Source organism: Pristiophorus japonicus, chromosome 5, assembly GCF_044704955.1.
Source record: "Pristiophorus japonicus isolate sPriJap1 chromosome 5, sPriJap1.hap1, whole genome shotgun sequence".
Taxonomy (NCBI): Eukaryota; Metazoa; Chordata; class Chondrichthyes; family Pristiophoridae; genus Pristiophorus; species Pristiophorus japonicus.
In genome coordinates this window covers 199,400,600-199,420,688 of record NC_091981.1, presented here as the reverse complement: position 1 = coordinate 199,420,688, position 20,089 = coordinate 199,400,600, and the positions used below count along the sequence as shown (strand labels likewise).

General features: G+C 46.1%; 1 protein-coding gene across 6 annotated transcripts in view; it reads right to left on the bottom strand.

The window, feature by feature from the left end:
* Positions 1–19,451, bottom strand: part of tpk1 (thiamin pyrophosphokinase 1) — a 691,620-nt gene extending 672,169 nt beyond the window's left edge. For 3 of the 6 annotated variants that reach the window (XM_070881207.1, XM_070881210.1, XM_070881201.1), the window contains exon 1: positions 19,367–19,451. The gene's annotated coding sequence lies outside the window, so the exon portion shown is untranslated. Of the gene's footprint in view, positions 1–12,395; positions 12,473–18,918; positions 18,938–19,304; positions 19,336–19,366 lie in introns of those variants that run through there. The other 3 variants (XM_070881202.1, XM_070881203.1, XM_070881204.1) reach the window with 3 other exon arrangements.
* Positions 19,452–20,089: the final 638 nt, after the last annotated feature.

Genomic DNA, 20,089 nt, shown 5'->3' with positions numbered 1-20,089 from the left:
AATTCCAAAGATTCACCACCCTGTGAGTGAAGAAATTTCTCATCTCAGTCCTAAATGGCTGACCCCTTATTCTGAGACTGTGACCCCTGGTTCTAGACTCTCCAGGCATGGGAAACATCCTCCCTGCATCTACCCAGTCAAGCCCTATAAAAATTTTGTCTGTTTCGATGAGATCACCTATCATTCTTCTAAACTCGAGAGAATATAGGCCTAGTCTACTTAATCTCTCCTCATAGGACAATCCCCCCAATTCCAGGAATCAGTCTGGTAAACCTTTGTTGCACTCCTTCTATGGAAAGTATATCCTTCTTTAGGTAAGGAGAGTAAAACTGTACACAATACTCCAGGTGCGGTCTCACCAAGGCCCTACAGAATTGCAGCAAGACATCTTTACTCTAATATTCAAATCCTCTTGTAATAAAGGTCAAAATACCATTTGCTTTCTTAATTGCTTGCTGTACCTGCATGTTAACTTTCAGACATTTGTGTACAAGGACGCCCAGGTCCCGCTGAACACCAACATTTCCTAATCTCTCACCATTTAAAAAAATACTCTGCCTTTCTATTTTTCCTACCACAGTGGATAATTTCTCCACATTATATTCCATTTGACATGTTCTTTCCCACTCACTTAGCCTGTCTATATCCCCTTGAAGCCTCTTTGCATCCTCCTCACAACTTATATTCTCACCTAGCTTTGTAGCATCAGCAAACTTGGATATATTGGGCCCCGAGATTGGTCGATGCATAAGATCCTCCCATTTCTCGGCAGTATGCCAGTGGTGCATCATTTCAAACCGCTGGCATAGCGCAGAGACCAAAGAGAACAAAATTGGTCGATTTTTTTTCGCCGTTGTGCCAACGGTCGCTATGTAATCTAGTAGTTGATCCAGATCGACTTTCTCTTCGATGGACGGTGTGACAATGAACTGCACATGTGCGATTTTTTTCCCCCAGAAACTTTTTACCCACGATTTCGGGGTCAGTGGTCACCCGCGCATGCGCAGTGATTTGAAGAGGAGGGAGAGAGCGCTAGGAGCTGGAAGCTAGTCGACGAGAAGTTACTTTAAAAACACATTGCAGAGTTAAAAAATATTCATAACTAATAATTCTACACTCAAGACGATGACATATTTTACAAAGCAAAAATCAAAACAAAAATATGGAAATGTTTAAAAAAATTCAAAGCGCAGGAACATTAAAAAAGGACGGAACGTTGAGGGCGCCCGCCTTCAACGAGATGGAGATACCTGCCCTACTCAAGCATTTAATAGAGGTACTCCGAGCTAATGAAGGGTGATCGTGGAAAGTGCACCCCCCACCCCCCAAAGTAGTACAACAGGATATGGGACAAGATTAGGGAGGCTGCGTCCTCCAAAAGTACCATGGTACCCACCAGGGAAAGGTGTCGTAAGAGGTGGAATGACCTGGTGAGGGTCACAGGAGTAAGTAATGATTTTATTTATGCACCCCCCATGTGCCATGTAAATGTAGGTTCCATGTCACACGGATGATATTTATCTTAATGTTATGGTGATTTATTCGTGCTTTCAGGCAATGACAACAGGATGAACAGTAGTTTTCTTTAGTGTGTGTGTGTGTGTGTGTGTGTGTGTGTGTGTGTGTGTGCATGCGCATGCGCGTGTGCGTGAGACCCTGTGCATTTGCAATGTTAAATGGATTGAAGATTGTTACTTTGATTTACTTTACTTTCTGCAGAAGACAACATCTGCATTAACAGCTGATCAGCGGCATACGGGGAGAGGACCCACAACCCAGGAGCCTCTGACTGACAGAGATACATGCCCGATTCCTGGTTGGGGATAGCAACTATGCCACCACCGGCATTGGAGCAGACCCACACACACAAGATAGTAAGCTGAATAAAATGCAGTCTGTGTTGTGATCCTCTCATGTCATGTAATGTAACTAACTATAACTAATGTTGGTCTGATGTAATGTAAGTTTATTGCACTGTAATGTTGGCCTCATGTGATGTACTGCAATGTTAGGGGCATGTAACGCAATGCCTATATATATATACACACACACGTGTCATCTGTCTGCGATATGTAATGCAGTACTGCAGCAGTGGTGGACATTTAAGTAAGACTGCGATAAGTCACTGTACTATGTATGGCTCAGAGACGTGGACCATATACAATAGACACCTCAAATCGCTGGAGAAATACCACCAACGACGTCTCCGCAAGATCTTGCAAATCCCCTGGGTGGACAGACGCACCAACGTTAGTGTCCTCGATCAGGCCAACATCCTGGGGCATTGGAACTGGTTCCGGGGGAGGTGGGACCAGTACAAACCAGACGGTCTGCACCTAGGCAGGACTGGAACCAATGTCCGAGGGGGAGTGTTTGCTAGTGCTGTTGGGGAGGAGTTAAACTAATATGGCAGGAGGATGGGAACCAATGCAGGGAGACAGAGGGAAACAAAATGGAGACAGAAGCAAAAGACAGAAAGGAGATGAGTAAAAGTGGAGGGCAGAGAAACCCAAGGCAAAAAAGGGCCACTGTACAGCAAAATTCTAAAGGGTCAAAGTGTAATAAAAAGGCAAGCCTGAAAGTTCGGTGCCTCAATGCGAAGAGTATTCGGAACCCAGGAGAGGGCTCTGAGCTAGTTAGAGTGGGTGAGAGCTCAGATGAACAGGACCCAAAGAAAGAATGCAAAAGGCAGGAGGCAACAGAGCAGAGTAGCACTCGGGTAAGTGTAAACCACAAGGTGATAGGAAGGGACAATATGTATGAATACTGTCCCAGCTGTTTACACTGTACATTAATGATTTAGACGAGGGGATTAAATGTAGTATCTCCAAATTTGCGGATGACACTAAGTTGGGTGGCAGTGTGAGCTGCGAGGAGGATGCTGTGAGGCTGCAGAGCGACTTGGATAGGTTAGGTGAGTGGGCAAATGCATGGCAGATGAAGTATAATGTGGATAAATGTGAGGTTATCCACTTTGGTGGTAAAAACAGAGAGACAGACTATTATCTGAATGGTGACAGATTAGGAAAAGGGGAGGTGCAAAGAGACCTGGGTGTCATGGTACATCAGTCATTGAAGGTTGGCATGCAGGTGCAGCAGACGGTTAAGAAAGCAAATGGCATGTTGGCCTTCATAGCGAGGGGATTTGAGTACAGGGGCAGGGAGGTGTTGCTACAGTTGCACAGGGCATTGGTGAGGCCACACCTGGAGTATTGTGTACAGTTTTGGTCTCCTAACCTGAGGAAGGACATTCTTGCTATTGAGGGAGTGCAGCGAAGGTTCACCAGACTGATTCCCGGGATGGCGGGACTGACCTATCAAGAAAGACTGGATCAACTGGGCTTGTATTCACTGGAGTTCAGAAGAATGAGAGGGGACCCTCATAGAAACATTTAAAATTTTGATGGGTTTAGACAGGTTAGACGCAGGAAGAATGTTCCCAATGTTGGGGAAGTCCAGAACCAGAGGTCACAGTCTAAGGATAAGGGGTAAGCCATTTAGGACCGAGATGCGGAGGAACTTCTTCACCCAGAGAGTGGTGAACCTGTGGAATTCTGTACCACAGAAAGTTGTTGAGGCCAATTCACTAAATATATTCAAAAAGGAGTTAGATGAGGTCCTTACTACTAGGGGGATCAAGGGGTATGGCGAGAAAGCAGGAATGGGGTACTGAAGTTGAATGTTCAGCCATGAACTCATTGAATGGCGGTGCAGACTAGAAGGGCCGAATGGCCTACTCCTGCACCTATTTTCCATGTTTCTATATAAAGGGGCTGCAGGAGGGGTCAAAACTAAAAATCATGGTTTAAAAACTAGTATTAAAACACTACCAAAACGCACGCGGCATGCGAAATAAAGTAAATGAGTTGACAGCACAAATCATTGCAAATGGGTATGATTTGGTGGCCATTACAGAAACGTGGTTGCAGGGTGGCCAAGACTGGGAATTAAAAACGTAGGACCTGCAACCACGTTTCTGTAATGGCCACCAAATCATACCCATTTGCAATGATTTGTGCCGTCAACACATTTACTTTATTTCGAATGCTGCGTGCGTTTCGGTGGAGTGTTTTAATACTCGTTTTTAGACCATGATTTTTAGTTTTGACCCCTCCTGCAGCCCCTTTACATTCAGTGGCCCTTTTTGTTTTTTGCCTTGGGTTTCTCTGCCCTCCACTTTTACTATTCTCTTTTCTGTCTTTTGCTTTTGTCTCCTTTTTGTTTCCCTCTGTTTCCCTGCATTGGTGCCCATCCCCCTGCCACATTAGTTTAACTCCTCCCCAACAGCACTAGCAAACACTCCCCCTAGGACATTGGTTCCGGTCCTGCCTCGGTGCAGACCATCCGGTTTGTACTGGTCCCACCTCCCCCAGGAATTTGAATCCCTCCCTGCTGCACCACTGCTCAAGCCACGTATTCATCTGAGCTATCCTGCGATTTCTACTCTGACGAGCACGTGGCACTGGTAGCAATCCTGAGATTACTACTTTTGAGGTCCTACGTTTTAATTTAGCTCCTAAAATTCGTCTCGTAGGACCTCATCCCTTTTTTTTAAAACCTATATCGTTGGCACCAATGTGCACCACGACAACTGGCTTTTCACCCTCCCTTTTCAGAATGTCCTGCACCCGCTCAGAGACATCCTTGACCCTTGCACCAGGGAGGCAACATACCATCCTGGAGTCTCGGTTGCGGCCGCAGAAACGCCTATCTATTCCCCTTACAAATCAAATCCCCTATCGCTCTCCCACTCTTTTTCCTGCCCTCCTGTACAGCGGAGCCAGCCACGGTGCCATGAACTTGGCTGCTGCTGCCCTCCCCTGATGAGTCATCCCCCTCAACAGTACTCAAAACGGTGATTCTGTTTTGCAGGGGGATGACCGCAGGGGACCCCTGCACTACCTTGCTTGCACTGCTCTTCCTGCTGGTCTTCCATTCCCTAGCTGGCTGTGGACCCTTCACCTGCGGTAAGACCAACTCACTAAACGTGCTATTCACGTCATTCTCAGCATCGTGGATGCTCTCCAGAGTGAATCCACCCACAGCTCCAAATCCGCAACGCGGTCTGTCAGGAGCTGGAGGCGGATACACTTCCCGCACACGTAGTCATCAGGGACACTGGAGGCGTCCCTGAGTTCCCACATGGTACAAGAGGTGCATATCACGTGACCGAGCTCTCCTGCCATGACTTAACCCTTAGATACACTTCAATTGGCAACAACAATGCTAAAGTTTACTCACTGTTACAGAAGAGAAAAAAGAAAAACTACTCACCAGCCAATCACTTACCCCCTTGGCTGTGACGTCACCTTTCTGTTTCTTTCTACTTCTTTTTTGCCTTCTCCCTGTAGCTGCACCAGCCTCGCGCCGATCCCCAGAACTCACGCCTCTCCACGCACCTCCTCAACGCTGCTCCCGACTCAGCGACGCACCTCCACGCGCTGCTCCCGACTGCCGCCGCATTGGGCCTTTTGTAGGCCTCTCGCCGACCCCGGAACTCACGCCTCTCCACGCACCTCCACACGCTGCTCCCGACTGCCGCCGCAGTAATCATGGGGGATTTTAACCAACATATCGATTGGTCAAATCAAATTGCACAGCGTAGCCTGGAGGAGGAATTCATAGAATGCATGTGGGATTGTTTCTTAGAACAGTATGTTACAGAACCTACAAGGGAGCAAGCTATCTTAGATCTGGTCCTCTGTAATGAGACAGGAATAATAAACGATCTCCTAGTAAAAGATCCTCGGAATGAGTGATCACAGTATGGTTGAATTTGTAATACAGATTGAGGGTGAGGAAGTAGTGTCTCAAACGAGCATACTATGCTTAAACAAAGGGGACGACAGTGGGATGAGGGCAGAGTTGGCTAAAATAGACTGGAAATACAGACTAAATGGTGGCACAATTGAGGAACAGTGGAGGACTTTTAAGGAGCTCTTTCATAGTGCGCAACAAAAATATATTCCAATGAAAAAGAAGGGCAGTAAGAGAAGGGATAACCAGCCGTGGATAACCAAGGAAATAAAGGAGAGTATTAAATTAAAAACCAATGCATATTAGGTGGCCAAGGTTAGTGGGAAACTAGAAGATGGGAAAATTTTAAACGACAGCAAAGAATGACTAAGAAAGCAATAAAGAAAGGAAAGATAGATTACGAAGGTAAACTTGCGCAAAACATAAAAACGGATAGTAAAATCTTTTACAGATATATAAAACGGAAAAGAGTGACTAAAGTAAATGTTGGTCCCTTAGAAGATGAGAAGGGGGATTTAATAATGGGAAATGTGGAAATGGCTGAGACCTTAAACAATTATTTTGCTTCGGTCTTCACAGTGGAAGACACAGAAACCATGCGAGAAATTGCTGGTCACAGGAATCTGGGAAGGGCGGACCTGGAGACAATCACTATCACTATGGGGGTAGTGCTGGACAGGCTAATGGGACTCAAGGTAGACAAGTCCCCTGGTCCTGATGAAATGCATCCCAGGGTATTAAAAGAGATGGCGGAAGTTACAGCAGATGCATTCGTTATAATCTACCAAAATTCTCTGGACTCTGGGGAGGTACCAGCGGATTGGAAAGCAGCTAATGTAACGCCTCTGTTTAAAAAAGGGGGCAGACAAAAAGGCAGTTAACTATAGGCCGGTTAGTTTAACATCTGTAGTGGGGAAAATGCTTGAAACTAACATGAAGGAAGAAATAGCGGGACATCTAGATAGGAATAGTGCAATCAAGCAGACGCAGCATGGATTCATGAAGGGGAAATCATGTTTAACTAATTTAATGGAATTCTTTGAGGATATAACGAGCATGGTGGATAGAGGCGTACCGATGGATGTGGTGTATTTAGATTTTCAAAAGGCATTCGATAAGGTGCCACACAAAAGGTTACTGCAGAAGATAAAGGTACGCGGAGTCTGTGGAAATGTATTAGCATGGATCGAGAATTGGCTGGCTATCAGAAAGCAGAGAGTTGGGATAAATGAGTCCTTTTCGGGTTGGAAATCGGTGGTTAGTGGTGTGCCACAGAGATCGGTGCTGGGACCACAACTGTTTATAATATACATCGATGACCCCTGGAAGAGGGGACAGAGTGTAGTGTAACAAAATTTGCAGATGACAAAGATTAGTGGGAAAGCAGGTTGTGTAGAGGACAGAGAGGCTGCAAAGAGATTTGGATAGGTTAAGCGAATGGGCTAAGGTTTGGCAGATGGAATACAATGTCGGAAAATGTGAGGTTATCTAGCTTGGGGGAAAAAAAAACAGTAAAAGGGAATATTATTTGAATGGGGAGAAATTACAACATGCTGCGGTGCAGAGGGACCTGGGGGTCCTTGTGCATGAATCCCAAAAAGTTAGTTTGCAGGTGCAGCAGGTAATCAGGAAGGCGAACGGAATGTTGGCCTTCATTGCGAGAGGGATGGAGTACAAAAGCAGGGAGGTCCTGCTGCAACTGTATAGGGTATTGGTGAGGCCGCACCTGGAGTAGTGTGTGCAGTTTTGGTCACCTTACTTAAGGAAGGATATACTAGCTTTGGAGGGGGTACAGAGACGATTCACTAGGCTGATTCCGGAGATGAGGGGGTTACCTTATGATGATAGATTGATTTGACTGGGTCTTTACTCGGAGTTCAGAAGGATGAGGGGTGACCTTATAGAAACATTTAAAATAATGAAAGGGATAGACAAGATAGAGGCAGAGGTTGTTTCCACTGGTCGGGGAGACTAGAACTAGGGGGCACAGCCTCAAAATACGGGGGAGCCAATTTAAAACCGCATTGAGAAGGAATTTCTTCTCCCAGAGGGTTGTGAATCTGTGGAATTCTCTGCCCAAAGAAGCAGTTGAGGCTAGCTCATTGAATGTATTCAAGTCACAGATAGATAGATTTTTAACCAATTAAGGGTTATGGGGAGCGGGCGGGTAAGTGGAGCTGAGTCCACAGCCAGATCAGCCATGATCTTGTTGAATGGCGCAGCAGGCTCGAGGGGCTAGATGGCCTACTCCTGTTCCTAATTCTTATGTTCTTATGTCCCCAGCATTGAAGCACTGACCACACTTGAGCAGCTCCGTTGGGCGGGCCACATTATTCGCATGCCTGATTCAAGACTCCCAAAGCAGGCGCTCTATTCGGAGCTCTTACACGACAAGCGAACCCCAGATGGGCAGAGAAAACGTTTCAAGGACACCCTCAAAGCCTTCTTGATAAAATGCAACATCCCCACCGACACCTAGGAATTCCTGGCCAAAGTCTGCCCTCATGCAGAGGAAGAGCATCCAGGAGGGCGCTGAGCACCTCGAGTCTCGTCGCTGAGAGCATGCAGAAAGCAAGCGCTGGCAGCGGAAGGAGCATGCGGCAAACCAGACTCCCCACCCACCCGTTCCTTCAACGACTGTCTGTCCCACCTGTAATTCCCATATTGGACTGCAGTCACCTAAAATCTCACTTAGAGTGGAAGCAAGTCTTCCTCGATTTTGAGGGATTGCCTATGATGATGACGATACGGTGTACTCATGTAACCCTGACTCCTCGCCTGGTGCCAAGCTTTTTTAAACGTTGTTTTGTACTTCCAGACTCAGATGATTCAGACCACACCGACATCGATGACAGACCCACTGTCTCCACCTCTGGCGTCACTCAGCCCTCTCCTGACTTCACTACTTGTAGAGATGAGGAAGACGAGGAGGAACAGGAAGACGAAGAGTCGCTGATCCTACAGCCAGTGGGGGCAGAAACGGAGGAGGATACACCAAGCTCCATGTGGGACAGCTCGAACATCCTCCACCACGAAATCTGTATTCAGGGGAATCCCCCATGGCTCCTCTGATTCTGCGGGACCAAGCCATGTGCAGTGTCGCAGCGACGGAGGTTGGTGCAGGAAAGGTCGGTTGCTGTAGGCGTGTACCAGGACATGGTGCGTCTGTCACAGGCCAGCGTCGACATAGGTCAAGAGCTGCTCAAGGCCATGACTACGATAGCCGGCAACATTGCAGCTCTACCAGAGCGGCAGTCGGCGGATATGTCGTGTATGATCGCCGCAATGGAGCAGACCGCCGCGCCGTCGAAGCCATGCGACAATCGACAGGATCATGACATGGCGCCGAACCTCCCTCCTCCCCATGGCATAGTAGTCAGGTCGACAGCACCCGAGTGTGGGGAGCTGACATCATCTTCCAGCCCTGAAGCCATGCCTTCCACATCGCAAGCTTGTCCTGAGGCCCCATTTATTGCGCCTGCAATGTCTGATCCCCAACGACAGCAACAGCACTCTGGTGCGGTGCTGCATACCAGCTTGGTACCAGCATGGAGGTGTCCAGGCTCAGGGGCACTGGGAAAGGGAAGGGCAGGAGTAAGAAGGGGGGTGGGGGGGGGAAAATAGTCCCAAGGGTGGTGTAGCACGTAGTCGAGAACAGGGGCGAGGTCATGGCTAGTAAAAGATCTTTTTGTTGTACTTGTTCATTGAGTAACTGAAGTTTGATTTGTCAAAGTTTATTAAAGTTGTAAAAGTTTTGTTAGTGATTATTAAAGTTGTTTTATAGTTATGAGTTTTACAAAGTTTTTTGAGATTTTACATAAACGTTTGAATTTAATTTAAACACTCTTGTACAGTGTCAAACTTTTGGGGTAACAGTCATCAGGGCAAGGCCTCCTCTTCCTCCTTCTCATCAGTCTGCGACCTCCTCCATTACCCTGATAATTCTGCTCAATAAATCTTCTCACATCTGGTTCCTCCATTAGACAGATTGTCAGCAATACAGGCTGTGATAGTACATGCCCCATTCTTTTTAAATCTCCACAATATTTTTCGATGAAAAAAATAACTGAAATGCCTTCTATCTTAATACTCAAGTAACAATAAAAATACCTTTCCCACTCTAAATTGCACTGTAAAATCACTGTTCACTTCAGAAACAGAGGTGCTGCTTTAGCTGATAGTTCCCAATTTCCAAAATGGGAGATTCGTGCACTCCGCCCATTCCCGCCCACTTAAGATCGCGTAAAACCACCTTTTCCAGCCAGTATGCAACTCCGGAGGCCTGTCTGTGGTATGCGATGAAAATCGGACTTTTTCAGCTGTATGCAGGCGGTCCAGCGTAGCAGTATGCATACCGCTCGACGATACGTCAATGATGAATATTCCACCGAGCGGAATGTCAGCGGTATAAGAACATAAGAAATAGGAGGAGTAGGCCATAAGGCCCCTCGAGCCTGCTCCACCATTCAATAAGATCATGGCTGATCAGATCATGGACTCAGCTCCACTTCCCTGCCCACTCCCCATAACTCCTTATCGTTTAAGAAACTGTCTATTTCTGCCATAAATTTATTTAATGTCCCAGCTTCCAGTTCCCTGAAGCAGCGAACTCCACAGATTCACAATCCTTAGAGAAGAAATTTCTCCTCATCTCAGTTCTAAATCGGCGGAATAGTCAAGTCTAGACAGAATAAACCCATGATATTCTGTTTTTATCAACAAGGTTCTTCCTAGTATCACTATTCCACAATAGATTTTTGCCACTTGAGGTCCTCAATGAGCCATGCAAATTTTGAAGTCCCATGTTAAGACCGAACTCACCTACTGCAACACAGGTCACACCCTCGTTGGCTTCTATCAGAAACTTCCAGTTAAGTTTCAACTCAAATGTAGCTTAAGCCCTAAACAAAATGAATAAGTTTCAAACTCCATATAAAAAAAGAATTTGCCAAACAAGACTATCATTTTTATGGGATATATAATCTAAAAACAATAAACTATGTTTTTTAACATTATAAGAGGCACTTGTAATAAAGGATTTTGAATTAAAATCTATTGGCGATTATCTAAAAAAAAAAAGTTTCTTCAGGAAACAGGAATAAAGATAGCCCATACCCGCCCTCCTGTCTGGCTCAGAGACGTGGACCATATACAGTAGACACCTCAAATCACTGGAGAAATACCACTAACGATGTCTCCGCAAGATCCTGCAAATCCCCTGGGAGGACAGACGCACCAACGTTAGCATTCTCGATCAGGCCAACATCTCCAGCATCAAAGCACTGATTCACACTCGACCAGCTCTGTTGGGCGGGCCACATTATCCGCATGCCTGACACAAGATTCCCAAAGCAAGCACACTATTTGGAACTCCTATATGGCAGGCAATCCCCAGGTGGGCAGAGGAAACATTTCAAGGACACCCTCAAGGTTTTCTTGATAAAGTGCAACATCCCCACCGATACTCGAGTCCCTGGCCAAAGACCGCCCTCAATGGAGGGCGCTGAGCACCTCGAGTCTAGTCGCCGAGAGCATGCAAAAAACAATCACAGGCAGCGGAAGGAACGTGCGGCAAACCAGACTCCCCACCCACCCTTTCCTTCAACGACTGTCTGCCCCACCTGTGACAGAGACTGTAATTCCTGTATTGGACTGTACAATCACCTGAGAACTCACTGAGAGTGGAAGCAAATCTTCCTCGATTTTGAGGGACTGCCTATGACGATGATGATGGTAGAGTTACTGTGAGTTCTTGCTGCACAATCCAAGAAATAACATTTCTTTCCCATATTTTACTAGCCTATGTTTAAAAATTTTCAAATTTCCCTCTTCATTCTTGTACTGATAATCTTCAGTCTATCAGTACAAGCCTCCAATATTCTTCCAATAACAGTGCACACAATATTCCAACTAAAGCTCAACCAATGGCTCTCTCTCTTTCAAAACCATCAAAGTCTGCCTCATCTCCCTCTCCAATTATCACCTTATTTCTAACCTTTTCCTCTCCAAGGTCCTTCAATGTCATTGCTTACCAATTCCATGCCTCTCTCTTCCCAATTCCTCATCGGAATCCCTCCAATCCACTTTTGCCTGCTCAAAGCACAAGTCAATCAGCAATATCCTCTGTCTCTGTGAGGACAAAAGGAAAGGGGGTGGGAGCAGATAGGGTGGAGAGAGAAACCGTTGAGGAGAAGGGAAGGAACAGGGTTGAGACGGAGAGGGGGAAGAGGGGCACAGCAGCCGTCAGTGGACCAAATATCTGCCAAGGAAAGCTAGTTAGTGCTGGGGGGGGGGGGGGGGAAAGAGGGGGGGGCAGGGTTGAAGGAGTGTTGTTTGATGTGGTGAAGGGGAATTCATATCATTGAGCTTAGGGGCATTGAGGCATGGAACAGACAGCTCAAGAAGAAACAGGGTTATATTTGGAGATGAACTGGAATGTTTGCAATTTCATCAGAAAACTTTCATTGCATTCTTCGCCTGTGAACGTCTCTCCAAAAAATGATTGAGAAATGCACAAAGATGTATACAAGCACTCATATTTATGGCAATTGTCGACAGAATTGTGAAGATTAATGTTAAATGCTTCTTTCGCCAGTGCAGATACTGCTCTGGCAACAAGTCATCAACTTCTGACTCACTTATCATCCCATCTGATTTGTTGCAGTCTGCCTCTTTCAATTTTCTCCCGTGCCCCAAGGAGAGAACTCAGTGCTCTCTGCGAAAAGAATCACAGTAGTTTCAATGCCTGCAAATCTCTGTCAGACGAGGCTGCAACACCGTATGGAAGGATGCACCAAAATTCCAGTAAAATATAAACTACAAATCTCAAAAAAGCTAATATTATTTGCAAAGGGTATGAGCCAGCATATTTTTCCCTTCAGTCTCAAGCATGCATGCTGCCTATGCTTCCCTGGAGCCCCTAAAAATGCAAGTATGTTGTCTATTCCATGCATTGTTGAGATGCAGGCTGGTTGGCATCACATTACACACACGTGCACAAATTCAAGTTTCATAAAAGGGCACAAATATAGCAGCATGAAGGAAGATACCCATGCAAGATGGCACTCCTGCTCCCGAGCTCACATTTGAAAGGTAAATGGGTTATTTGATTCCACAGAAGGTGACCTGCTCACACTAAAATCTCTGATTCTAAGCATGTAGTAGCAGACTTCTTTAACAGGGGTGTTAAAATATTCTGAGATTCAAAACCTATCTCATGAACTTGGTAACAAGGCACTTACAGTAGAATGAACCATATCACTTAAAAAAAAAATCACATGTTGGATCTGTCACAGAGGCTGGGTGAAACATGATTTACTGGCACTGCATCGGTGGACTAAACGGCTCAATAAATACTTATTAGAAGTCAAACCTCAGGATAAACTCCTGAATACAATCAGCATATATGCAGTCAGAGGACATCCAACATAATTATTGTTCCTCCCATTTTTGAATCAAGTTAAAATTGTGAATAAAGCTTAAGCAAAAAATTTTCATTCATAGGGTTTCCGAATGCTGCCGTGTTGAAAATAAATAAATTACTCCTGAATGACTAGATCACCATTAGTGTGTTTCAAAATAACAATAGTATGGCCCATCTTTAAAGTTGCAATTAAACATTGCATTGTGTTTCTTATGTGGGGAAGTGTGAAATTATCCACTTTGGTGCAAGAATGGAGAGTAGAATATATATATATTTTGTTTTTAAAAAAGGCGAGATCTAGTAAATGTTGGTATGCAGAAGGATTTGGGGCTCCTTGTACAGGAAAAACAGATAGTTAACATGCAAGTACAGCAAGCAACTAAGGTGGCAAATGGTATATTAGCCTTTATTGTAAAGGGGTAGTAGTCATCACCATCATAGACAATCCCTCGGAGTCGAGGATGACTTACTTCCACACTAAAAATGAGTTATCAGGTGATTGTCTCTGGTACAGGTGGGGCAGATAGTGGTTGGAGAAACGGGAGGTTGGGGTGTTTGGGTTGCCATGCACTCCTTCCGCTGTCGACACTTGGCTTCAGCTTGCTCTCGGCGAAGAGACTCAAGGTGTTCAGCGCCTTCCCGGATGCTTTTCCTCCACTATGGGCGGTCTTGGGCCAGGAATTCCCAGGTGTCGATGAGGATGTCGCACTTTTTCCAAGGAGGCTTTGAGGGTGTCCTTGAAGCGCTTCCTCTGCCCACCTGGGGCTTGCTTGCTGTGTTGGAGCTCCTTATGCCAGGAGATTTCAGAGACGCTGTAATCGTGACCATCTTCAAGAAAGGTGACACATCCGGCTGCGATAACTACGGATGAATCTCCCTGCTGAAGACCACCGGGAGAGTCATCGCAAGAATCCTCCTCAATCGCATTCTCCCTGTAGCTGAGAATCTCCTCGCAGAGTCGCAATGCAGATTCCACCCACTATGGGGAACAATGGACATCATCTTCACCGCGCGGCAGATACAAGAGAAATGCAGGGAACAGCACCAACCCTTGTACATGGCCTGCTATGACCTCACAAAAACCTTTGACACTGTCAACTGTGAGGGATTATGGAACGTCCTCCTCAGATTCGGCAGCCCTCAAAAGTTCGTCACCATCCCCCGCCTGCTCCACGATGGCATGCAAGCTGTGATCCTGACCAACGAATCCATCACAGACCCATTCCATGTTCGGACCGGGGTCAAGCAAGGCTGTCACTGCACCAACGCTCTTCTCGATCTTCCTTGCTGCAATGCTCCATCTCACTGTCAGCAAGCTCCCCATTGGAGTGGAGCTAAATTACAGGACAAATGAGAATCTGTTCAACCTCCGCTGCCTCCAGGCCAGATCCAAGGTCATCCCACCCTCCGTCATCGACTTACAGTACTCAGACGACGCTTGCGTCTGCGCACACTTGGAGGCCGAACTCCAAGCCATAGTCAACACCTTTACCGAGGTGTACGAGAGAATGGGCTTTACACTAAACATCCATAAGACAACGGTCCTCCACCAACCTGACCCCGCCACACAGCATTGCCCCCCCGGTTATCAAAATCCACAACGAGGCACTGGACAATGTGGACCATTTTCTCTATGTCGGGAGCTTACTGTCAACAAGGGCAGACTTCGATGACGAGGTCCAACAACGCCTTCAGCATGCCAATGCAGCCTTCGGTCGCCTGAGGAAGAGAGTGTTTGAAGACCAGGACCTCAAACCCGGCACCAAGCACATGGTCTACAGTGCAGTGGTGATACCCGCCCTCCTATATGGCTCAGAGACATGGACTATGTACAGCAGGCACCTCAAAACACTGGAGAAGTACCACCAGCGCTGCCTTCGCAAGGTCCTGCAAATCCATTGGCAGGATAGATGCACTGTCAGTGTTCTCACTCAGTCAAACATCACAAGCATCGAAGCATTGACCACGCTTGATCGGCCCCGCTGGACAGGCCACTGCCTTAGAGTGGGTTCACTAGATTGATTCTGGAGATGAAAGATTGAGTAGAATGGGCCTATATTCTCTCTTGTTTAAAAGAGCGAGGCAATCACGAGAGGAGGAGAAATTTCTTCACTCAAAGGGTTGTGAATCTTTGGAATTCTCTTCTCCAGAGGGTTGTGGATGCTCAGACGATGAGTATATTCAAGACCGAGATCCATAGATTTTTGGGCACTAAGGGAATCAAGGGATAAGGGAATAGGGCAGGAATGTGGAGTTGATGTAGAAGTTCAGCCATGATCTTATTGAATGTGGAGCAGGCTCGAGCGGCCATATAGTCTACTCCAGCTCCTATTTCTTGTGTTCTACTCATAACTCTCCTGATAAAAGTGTCCTTATATCAGTAAAATCCTCAAACAAGGCACCTTCTGAAACAAATAAGTCATCTCACCACTTCCTGCCAATTTCTAAGTTGCCAGCAGATTACATTTGGTATGAAAATTGAGGACAAAATAATGTAGCCAGAAAAACTAACTGAAGTTTGTATTATGTGCGGAGGAAAGTAAACAGGACAAATCCTCAACTTATATTTGCCAATTATTTTTAAATATTTTTCTACATTCCATAACTAATAATATGTACTTTTTCTAAACTTTGCAAAATCTTTGAACAAATAAATCTCCTCCTCGTGTCTGTGTGTATATTATGAACATTTTAATTTAGTTACAACTGCTTCCTCCCAGACCAGTGAATTTCAAAACAGCAAATATTCACGACTTTAACTATCGTATTCATGTTTTAACTTACATCACTGGAACCAAAAGGTCAAAGCTAAAAACAAGAAATAAAACATGAAATGCCTTCCTTCAATATATTTACCAAAAGATACCTGTTGTATATTCATCAAACTTGTTTCAAAAATTACCAATATAAGGAATTTCACTCCCCAAGAGAGTTAAACAATAATTAAGTCAACAACAACTTGTATTATCATCATAGGCGGTCCCTCGAACGAGGATGACTTGCTTCCACACCAAAAGGGATGAGTTTGCAGATGTTTCAATGAAGGACCCGATATTCCAGTCCTGAACTCCAGGAGTGGAAGATGCCTGTGCATGGATTTTTTTTAATGTGTGGTGACCATTGCACCTCAGGCTTGACAGAGCTAGGTCTTGGTCCAGTGGCAAGGGTTAACCAGGACGACTGGAGACCTGCTCTGCTGCACGGACCCAGTGCGCGCGCATAATCGCAGTGTGGGCAAGTCCGTGCTACCCCTGGGCCTTCGGCTCGTCTGGGCCCCGTACCCCCATTTGCCGCAACTTCGCCACGATCTCTGGCCGCTCCTCCGCCACAAACATTCACACCTCTGCCACAATCTCTCACTTCTCCTCCACCACGACCTCTCACTGCTTACATCTCTAACAATCGCAAAATACTGGAAGCTGTTATAACTCTTAACTTTTTCCACTTCTGATGAAAAAACATTGACCTGAAACGTTAACTGTTTCTCTCTTCAGAGATACTGCCTGATTGCTGAGTATTTCCAGCATTCTCTGCTTATATTCCCGCTTTAATTAACATCAGTGAAATATACTGGTACAACTGTAATTCTCAGCGCGGCTCCGATATAGCACCTTTAACATGGTGAGGCGACCAATGGAGTATTATGAAAGAAAACAAATTGACACCGAGCAGCATAAATAGAAATTAGCGCAGGTGACCAAAAGCTTGGTCAAAGAGGTATGTTTTGAGGAACGTCTTGAAGGGGGGGTGGGGGGAAAGAGAGGTAGAGCCGGAGAGGGTTAGGCAGAGAGTTCCAGAGCTTGGGGCCTAGGCAACAGAACAGACGGCCACCAATGGTTGAGCGATTATAAGAACATAAGAAATAGGAGCAGGAGTAGACCATACAGCCCCTCGAGCCTGCTCCGCCATTTAATACGATCATGGCTGATCCGATCCTGGATCTCAGGTCCACTTCCCTGTCCGCTCCCGATAACTCTTTATTCCCTTATTGGTTAAGAAGCTATCTATCTCTGCCTTAAATTTATTCAGTGTCCCGGCTTCCGCAGTTCTGAGGCAGCAAATTCCACAGATTTACAACCCTCAGAAGAAATTCCTCCTCATCTCAGTTTTAAATGGGTGGCCTCTTATTCTAAGTTCTAGTCTCCCCCATCAGTGGAAACATCCTCTCTGCATCCACCTTGTCAAGCCTCCTCATAATCTTATACATTTGGATACGATCACCTCTCAATCTTCTGAATTCCAATGAGTATAGGCCCAACCTCCTCAACCTTTCCTCATAAGTCAACCCCCTCACCTCCAGAATCAACTTTGTGAACCTTCTCTGAACTGCATCCAAAGCAAGTATATCCTTTCGTAAATATGGAAACCAAAACTGTACACAGTATTCCAGGTGTGGCCTCACCAATACCCTGTATAACTGTAGCAAGACTTCCCTGCTTTTATACTCCATTCCCTTTGCAATAAAGGCCAAGATTCAATTGGCCTTCCTGATCACTTGCTGTACCTGCATACTAACCTTTTGTGTTTCATGCACTAGGACCCCCAGGTCCTGCTATACTGCAGCACTTTGCAATTTTTCTCCATTTAAATAATAACTTGCTCTTCAATTTTTTTCTGCCAAAGTGCATGACCTCACACTTTCCAACATTATACTCCTTCTGCCAAATTTTATAATGAGGGATGCTCATAAGGGTAGATTTAGAGGAGCGCAGACATCTTGGGGGGGGGGGGCAGGGGTGATTGTGGGGCTAGAGGAGATTACAGAGATAGGGAGGGGCGAGGCCATGAAGATATTTGAAAATAAGGATGGGAATTTTGAAATCAAGGCGTTGCTTAACTAGAAGCCAATGTAGATCAGCGAGCACAGGGGTGATGGGTGAGCAGGACGTGGTGCGAGTTAGGACACGGGCAGCTGAGTTTTGGATCACCTCAAGTTTACGTCGGATAGAATGTGGGAGGCCACATTGAAATAGTCAAGTCTAGAGGTAACAAAGGCATGGATGAGGGCTTCAGCAGCAGATGAGCTGAGGCAAGGGCAGAGACGGGCAATGTTATGGAAATCGGCAGTCTTAGTTATACTACGGATATGTGGTCAAAAGCTATGCGGATATGTGATCGAAAGTCAAGAGATAAGAGATAATCAGAATAGACAGACCTGAAGCAAAAGCAGGAACTGATCCACAGAGCTTCCAGAACTGACCTGTGAGCCAGGAAGCTAAAGCACACAAGGGCTGTCCCCATCCATGAGCCAAGAAGTGAAACAGAGCTGAGTGGAAGTTAACTGACTCATACAAAACAAAAACCTTGGACTTCACAAACCCACCAATAGTTCTGTCCCTAATAAAGCAAATTGTGTTAGATAATGCTCCACACTTCTACAAAAGAAATGACCTTGAATGCACACTTATAAAGCAGTGCATTTAAGTGATTACAGGGCAACATCCTGCCTTTGCTAATTATGGCAAAAGAAAAGTGAAAGTAAAAAGGTGCTACCAGAAAAAATTCAGTAATGATGAATTAATGCAGCATTCTACAGTTGCAGTCAAATTGGAATGGAAATATTTAACTCCAGCTCATACCTATACCCTGAGTTAAGGGAAACATTTGTAAAATATCACCACAGAAATGAACGTACAGTAGAATTTGCTGCTCATGAATATAAATCTAACGAGCATCAGCAGGTATACTGCAGAGGAACAGAAAGGGGGAGGAGCAGGTGCAAGATTTAAGTGACTCACATAGAAAAAAAGTTTATACTTTTACAATGAGGATGTTTGTGACCACGTCCAGTCAGGTCAGTAGTTTCTCAGGAAATGCACATTCTGAACTGCGCCAGCCCTGACTTTGGGTCACAAATCCTATTTTAAAAGTGGGCATTTCTCCAGATCAGATGTGGTCGGTCACTGAACGGTGCTGCCATCCAGTGACCCGGGGATACCAGCTGGCTCGGCTCCCTGGGCTCGGACCCATTTCAGGATTGTCGCTGTTAAAGACCGAGTTTTAAATTAAAAGACACAACTGGGTCAACTTCGCCCCGGCCCCGTTCGCTCGGGGCGAGGGGGGTCAGACATGCGGCAGCCCCCAGAGGACCGCCCGTCACCGAGCCCAGTGTCGAGAGACTCACTGCTGGACCCACAGCGGCCCGGGTTTCCCGCTCCGGGCTGGCCCTCAGTTAGCGGTACTCACGCTGCCTGGCCGCGCTGCTCCGCTCCAGCCTCTCCTTCATTTGCCGGCTGCTCTCCCTGGTTACCGCCACGCTCAAGTAAGAGGCGCCGCCGGATCCTCACAGCGCTGCCGGGATCCGGACAGCGCCCTCCACAGTCCCTCACTCTCACTGCAAGCCTTCCACACTCACTCACACATACTGCAAACCCTCCACAATCACTCACTCTCACTGCAAGCCCTCCACAGTCACCCACACAGACTACAAACCCTCCACAGTCCCTCACTCACTCTCACTGCAAGCCCTCCACAGTAACTTACACATACTGCAAACCCTCCACAGTCACTCACTCTCACGACAAGCCCTCCACAGTCCCTCCCTTACACACAGTACACGCCCTCCACAGTTGCTCCACAGAGAGAAAGAAGAAAACTAAAAGTGGAGGGCAGAGAAACCCAAGCCAAAAAGCAAAAAGGGCCACATTATAGCAAAATTCTAAAGGGACAAAGTGTGTTAGCAAGACAAGCCTGAAGGCTCTGTGCCTCAATGTGAGGAGTATTCGTAATAAGGTGGACGAATTAACTGCGCAGGCAGCTATTAACGAATATGATATAATTGGGATTACGGAGACATGGCTCCAGGGTGACCAAGGCTGGAAACTCAACATCCAGGGATATTCAACATTCAGGAAGGATAGACAGAAAGGAAAAGGAGGTGGGGTAGTGTTGCTGGTTAAAGAGGAAATT